This window comes from Rattus norvegicus, chromosome 16 (assembly GCF_036323735.1).
Source record: "Rattus norvegicus strain BN/NHsdMcwi chromosome 16, GRCr8, whole genome shotgun sequence".
In the NCBI taxonomy this organism is placed as follows: Eukaryota; Metazoa; Chordata; class Mammalia; order Rodentia; family Muridae; genus Rattus; species Rattus norvegicus.
In genome coordinates, this window is record NC_086034.1 from 1,603,484 (window position 1) to 1,611,226 (window position 7,743).

Genomic DNA, 7,743 nt, shown 5'->3' on the forward strand with positions numbered 1-7,743 from the left:
GTGTTTCTTCCAGATGACCACATTATTCCTGTGGAGCTCCCCTGTAACGATCTGCCTTTCTAGACTGACAGTGAGTAAGAGAGTTAGTGTGTGAGGAAAGTAATCCTGGGGGTCCCTAGACTGGAGCTGTCAAACCAAGGGTCAAAAGAATCTACTCTTTAAACAGGGCAGATATACACAGAGAACATAAAGATAGATGCATAGCTATTAAATTTGTGGTTGAGGTGATTGGTTGGTGAGATGTCTCAGTGGCCAAGACAATGCTGCCAAACCTAAAGAAATTCGTTCCTTCCCTGGGACCTACGTGGTTGAAGACCAAACCTGCCACAAATTGTCCTCTGAGTTTCGTGTGGGAGGGGGTGCCAGGTCTTGGCCCACAGAAGCTAAGATATCTGGTTTCCTACTCCTCATTCATATTAGAATCTCTCCATATGATGCTCTCGTGTAAATATTAATGGGTGTTCTGTTTGAGGGACTTTGTTGGGGGTTGGTCAGGTCCTGTATATACAAATGCTAAATTCTGTACCCCAGGATATGGTTCCCCCCAGATGAGAGAATTCCCATGTATACTGGCCTTGGTATGTAAAGTAGAAGGGATGCATGAAAAAGGAGTAGACATACAACCCCATAGACAGTGGGAGATGGAGCATTGGTTTGGTTTGCTCCACCTCTTGCTATTCCTCACTAAGAATACACAGGTATTAGTGACCAAGCCACCTCGGTCAGTCAACAGGTTCTCCAGGGCAGTGAGATTAAAAAGAAAAAAGACAATTAGACAGCATTATAAAGACTCCAGTCAGTTCTGAGACTGAAGTGGGTTTATTTTTTTTTTCCAGTCTGCTTTTAAACCACTTAAAGTATATGCAAAATTGAGCTTACTTCCTTTGTCCTGGCCAAATTCCTGTCAAGTGTCTAGAAGTGGCCCCAAAGGCTCTCCACATTTCCCCCTTATTTATGTCATAAGTCTGAGCCTGTCTTAGGTCGTTCTGACAAGAATGCCTTCCTTAGGCATGGAATAAGCATTATCAAAAGCAATGCTATTCTGTCTTAGGTTGGTAAGGCTCTGTGCAGAATCTTACCAGTCCTTGGCTTGCCAGTGTGTTAAATTAATAACTCTGTATTAATTTACAGGCCTCACTTATCTCCTTGGGCAATTTCTTTATGTCTGACCTCGTCTATTCGTGCTCCCTCCTCTGTATCGCAAGCTCAAAATTCAACCTGTAGTATGGTATGGACCTAGGCGCAAAGAATGCTACCACAGAGAGACCACAAGGGTCACATGATTTCAAGCCATGTCCTGGACTATGCAGGTCCGGTGGGTGTCACATTCTGGTACATATACACACCAGGGGACATCCTGGTGTTTGTTATTGAATTTGCTATTCTGGCCCAAGGAAATCAGACACAGAGGTTAAAATTTGTGGGAGCCAGGTTTCATGAGCTGCCTTGGTGGGAATAGAGAAGTAGACCAGATCTCTAAAAAGGCCACAGGATCCTGTGTGACAAGTCTGTTGTCAACCCCCCCACCTGAAACTGTGGTGATGTGTCTCCTGATTTACAACACAGATGCTCAATCCTGGGTTTCTATACATGGATTCCCAGAGTTCATCATCTTTATTTCCAGGGAGCAGACCCAAAATAAGAATGGTTTATATACTCTCAAGCCTCAAGCTAATTCTCTTGTTGCACCAAGGTGAACACAAGGACCACATGCAGTGCAGCTCACACTGGAGGTCCTAGACCTCAGCACTGGAAAGTCTGAGACAGGCAGATCCTCATGGCCTACCACAGATCCTGCACTTCCAGAGTCTGGAGGGACTCCAACACCCACATATAAACACACACACACACACACACACACACACACACACACACACACACTAAGAGTATGAGGAACCAGATCAGAGAGGAGGAGTTATGAACTTATGAACTCCTGGCCTTTCAGTCACACACTGACATGGACCAAATGGAGCCATGACCCTCCTGCTGTTGCCATAACCCAGGACCCAAGCACCTGCTGGTTAAATACAAAGTCCATCACAAACACACAGGACCTAGCATCTCCCACAAGCCAATGCCAGTCAAGGCGTCTTGAAGTGCATGTTGAGAGCCGCACACTACTGTCCCTGTCCCCAGACTGTGATTGAGGATACAGACTCTGCTTTTCATTTGGAGGAAGCAGAACAGCCTGTGTCCCCAAACCGCTCCTAACCTGGCTTCAAGTTCTGCTTCTTAGACACACTCAGGAAAATTAGTGGGCATGAGGACATCATGGAGGTTCAGCTTCCTGTCCCTGAGGAGAGCTGGGCTTGACACAGTGGTGACAACATAGCCAGGAGTGAGCTGGGCATGTTAGCCACCTGTTGCTCAAATCCTTGACTGTCTGATGGGTCAATGACACCCTGCAGCTCATCTGTCTCACAGGCTGTCTCTCCACCTTCTGCACATGCTGCTCCTGCTCAGTGAGGAGGGAGGGTGCAGATGATGCCTCCTGAGGAGTCCCTGTAGGTAAACACAAGAGACCTACAGAGTTGGATTGCACGGGGCCAGAAGAAAGAACGCAGAGTCCCCAGATAAAGCCTGAGGGAGAGGGAGTGCTGGGTGATGCCAGGAAAGAGCAGGGAGAGGAAACTGGAGCTGAGGCCTCTAAGTCATTTCCCTGTCCCCAGCCACCATGGAGATGCATGTGCTGCACTCCCTACTGTAGTCCCTTTAGCCACAGAGAGCAGAAGCTGGCCCAGTCAGGAAGACTTAGCAGAAAATGTCAGGTCATAGCTAACGTGACGGAGGTAAATAGTGAAGTCTCTCATCATTACCAGCACGAGCCCTGACACGTGTACCTGTATGTCTGAGACCTTCGCACATCTAACCCTAACCTTAGAGGGCCACGTCCTTACTTTCTGAGTGCCTTCTGGCCTTCATTGCCTCTCAGAATGAACGTAATGGGCTACCAGAGGAGCAGCTGCACCTTGTCAATTCCTGACTCTGCCAAATGATCTATCAAAATCCTTGACCTGGGTCTGCTCTGTAGGAACCCAGAGAAGCAGGGTAGGTCTGTCACTTCCCAGAGTCTCTCAGCGGCTGAGTCCCACTACAGGAAGATCTAGATAAAGGTCCACCTCCCTCAATCTTCCCCTCCTTTCTTCTCTCTTCCCCTCCGTTCCCCCGTTCCTCCCCTTCTCCCTTCCTCTCAGAACTCAATGCCTGTTTTCCAGAAGCATTTGTTACTTCCTGCTGTACATTGATATTGAAGGACAGCTTCCTTCTGCTTCTCTCCAGTCTCTCTAAGCCCTCCAGTCTCTCTCCCAACTACACTCCTCACTCTTGCCAACAGTTTATGGGTAAAGCCTGTAGTCACTGACTGAAGGATTAATGAATGCAGTTGCTGTTGCCACAACACAGGTGACATCACAAAGAATTCCAAGGAATCTCCAGGATACAACAGAATGTTCAGAAGATGGATTTTTAGATCACCTCCAACTCCACCAGCCCACAAATATGTTACTAAATCAGCGAAGCCAAATGCCCTTTCCAGGGGACTTCCCTGAGAGCCATTCCTCTACCCCATTCCACTATCAGAGTTCCCTCTGCTTTATCACAATGTGTCCCTTACTCCATAGAAGGCTCACTTGCCAAGCGTAGTCCAGGATGACTCTTCTCCTCATGTCCTTTATTCAATAATATGAGAAATACAAATGGTTAGTGAATTCGGTCAGGATGCTGGGGAGGAAATATCAGTGCCCTGAGGTGAGCAGCACCTAGATCCACAGGGCGTTGTGCAGGTGGTGGGTGACTGTGGCTGTCCTGTCAGAGCAGAGGTGAGCTCCGTAGGCAATGAGGGAAGATTTCCTAACTGCGTCAGCAGAGCACATTCCAGCCATCATGACGTTAGCAAAGGTGTGACCAACTACTGACAGGAGAGCTGGGAGACAGTGGGGACAGGGCTCCCCAGGTCAGCCCTCAGACAGTAAGAGCAGACACTCACAGGAGGAGTCATGGCCCATTCCTCAACACAAGGTCGAGGAAAGACGCAGGCGAGTGAGATGCCAGACAGGGGTATGTAAGGGCATCTCAGTGGGAGAATCTAACAACCCCATCATGGGGAGAATATGTGGTATGTCACTGCTACTTTACCCAGAGCTACACAGGAGCCAAAGTCCTTGATCAGAGCCACCTGTGACAATGCAAATGCCACCATGGTAAGAGGACTGAATCAGCCAGAGCCACGCTGACTCCACGACAGCCTCAAACCTGCAGGTTAGGAGAATAGGCCTACGTTTCTGTTTCCCAGAACTGGAAAAGTCCAAAACCAGTCAATTCCAGGAAAAACCTCCCCTCAGGAAGCTGTCCCAACACTTAGTGTGAGCCAATCACAAGGGCAGCAAATAGGGAGCTGTAGATGCTGCCCCACCACCTAGCTTGAGCCAAGTGAGGTCAGCAAAAGCAGCCCTAATCTCTCAGAGCTTTAACCAATCACAAAGGTAACCAGACCCATGAAGAAAGAGGAAACCATCAAGACCAAAAAGGAAAAGTCACCCACTCCTCCCCTTACAGGCTTTAAGTTGACCCTGCAGAGTCCACACCTCTGTCTTCCTTGCTGATGTATGGTGGACCCCTGCATGCAGGTTCTCCTCTGTTGTTGCACACTATTGGAGTATGGGGTACCATTCTTCGTGAATCACAGGCCCCTATGAGGAAAGGTGACACAGCCAGCCTTATATACAAATCCACTGCAACACAAGCACGGAAGGAAGAGGGTAAAGGGGACAGATTACTAAGATGCCTTTGCCCCAGAGCTTAGTGTCTCACTTCACCTTTAAACTCACTGATGGCCCTGCAGTGAAGACCAGGATCACGTTGAGCCTGGATTGCCACACCCCACAGAGCTACTGTACTCTACCCTACAGGTGACTTCTGTGCCTTCTTGAACCCTATACTGTATGACGGATCGGTGGACAGTGCCTTTCTGATGTTCAGGTCCCAATCCAGTTAAGGGGAATGTGAACCTGGTTTGGAAATAGGATCTTTGAGAGGCTAGTGTTGAGACCACAATGTAGTTTGTAGACCTTCTCTGTGATCTCTCAGGCTGACTCTGCCCATGAAAGGACATTGCAGAGACCCATGTGGGATAGCAGGGAACTCAAGGCTTCTGAGATCAAGACCAGTGAAAACAGACACTTCTCATTTTTATCACTGAAGCCGTCTGTGATGGCAAGTCCTGGTTGTCTAGCTGTCTACTTCAGGAATTTACTAAAACACAACTTTACTGGGCACACGTCTGATCCATTTTTCCTTAATTAACTACTTGAACTGGGACCATCCTGTTCTAACCTGGATTTTTGAGGTGGGACAATAAACCTTCAATCTTTCTCTTTAGTGAGACGAAGAGCCAACTTTACTCTCAGCCACCACACCCTCTGTTGGCAGGATACATGAAGATCATAGAAGAGGGAAGCTCTCCCTGCCTGCCTGCTTGTCACTGTGCTCCTTAAAGAGTCCATTTCTTCACTACTCTTAGAGCCAACTTCTTCATCGTTCTGAACTACAGGCATATACTGTAGGCCAGATGAGACATCCAGCCACTTCAGCAGCTGAACTACAACCAGATTCTTGTGTCTTCCTTCCATAAATAACCATTGTTCCATTGTACAGCCCATTATTGTTTCTAATAAATTCTTATATCTTTGGTTTTGAGCCTAGCCTTTAAAGGCTGAACCATCTCACCAGCCCTAAAATGTGTAGCCCAGGCTGGCCTTGGGCTCATTGTCCTCACACCTCTGGCTCCTTCAGCAAATCACATTGGCATGTGGCACCACAACTGGCAAGAAAAATTCCTAATAAATCATATACACATACATGAGATTTGCATATATGTTTCCATTTAAATACATATGAATATATTTATTAAACATAGAGAGAGACAGAGCAAGGAAGGGAATGCGAGATTCTCTAAGTTGTTCCTCCAGAGAACCTTCACTAATACATAGCAAACAAGAGGTGAACTCAAGCTACCTTAAGCATATTCAAATACCGTGAGGGAATATGAAAGGCTTACTTGGGTACATAAGAAAATCAAAGAATGTTCCTCCCAGCTCTCTTTCTTTCCCACAGAGATAAACACAATCACATTTTCTTCATGTCCTTGCTTTCAAATATGTTCATTATCATGGTTTTTGTAACTCTTTCTTGAAGGACATCTATCGAGAAGAACATTCTGACACTGACCTATCTGGCATTCACATCTTGCTTACACAGGCTCCCACAGGAGTTTCGTAGCAAGATGTACCTAAACTGGCATAAAAACTGAATTAGCAAGTGTGGGTGGAACACAGTTCTCTGGTGGAGGAAGAGGTGTTGCAGCCAGTAGATTGTCTGTGCTGTGAGTCAGGTTTCTTCATGAATCCAGGAACTGTGTGAACACACACACACACACACACACACACACACACCCGAGTGTGCACACATGAACAGAAACAATACAAGGGAGAAATGGATGGAGGACATACGGTAATCTAGAAGGCAAGGTGTGGAGGATGCCTACAGAGATCAGAACTAGAGAGGGAGACTTGGAAACAATGGTGTCCTGATGCTTTGAGAGAACTTGCTGATGTGAACAATGACGTGTGCGGCAGCACAACTCTATGTGCTGAGCTCCTGCTGAAAATCAAAGAATCAATTGCAAGTGACTGCTGCTCAAATCTTTGACCTGTCACAGAAGACTTGAGGTATCTTCAGTAGACGCTAAGGTGCAGCAGCTGAGGGACAGCGCCTTCTCTACACACCACTTCTTCACAGTCCAGCCCAAGCACAGTGAAGTATGATCAGGAGTGAACAGACAGACGAGAATTGCCCTGGCTGCTTCAGAAAACCCAGGCTTGGAGGTCAATGTCCATATAGGTTTGTAGAGAGGTGGATATGGTTTCCTCTGGTTCCCTTAGCACGTGCTTCAAGAGACCAAGCACACAGCCTCCTCAGGCACCAAGGACACAGCCTCCTCAGGACCAAGGAAACAGCCTCCTCAGGCACCAAGCACACAGACTCCTCAGGCACCAAGGACACAGCCTCCTCAGGCACCAAGCACACAGCCTCCTCAGGCACCAAGGACACAGCCTCCTTAGGCACCCAGCACACAGCCTCCTCAGGCACCAAGGACACAGCCTCCTCAGGCACCAAGCACACAGACTCCTCAGGCACCAAGGACACAGCCTCCTCAGGCACCAAGCACACAGCCTCCTCAGGCACCAAGGACACAGCCTCCTCAGGCTCACAGCTGCAGAGGAGCCAACTTGGCTTCAGAACACTGAAGGTTGTGTTTACATAAACTGGGAGAAAAACGCCAAAGGCCACAAGACTCACAGGCTGCAGATGCCCAGATATCCGTCTATCTCACACTGCACATGGCCTTAAAGAAGCCATGTAGGGTTACAAAGTCACCAGACTCAAGAGTAACCGGACTTACAGCCCAGAACACCCGGAGCTAGCAGCTAAGAGCGAGACTTTGTGTGGATTCAGTGTTTTGCACAGGGCTTGCCGTAGTAGGGTTCTGCCTGCCACCCACACCTGCTGACTCAGAGACCTACATTGGTCAGAGTAGTTCTGTGGTAAAACCTGAGATCCTAAGGCTTGGACAGAGCATTTTACTTGTCCTCTAATTAGTGCCGGATAGCAACTGTTCCTAAAGGAATCTACTGGGCAGGAAGTAGAGTTATTTCCTGCCCAAAAATGTTGCCACTTCACTATTCT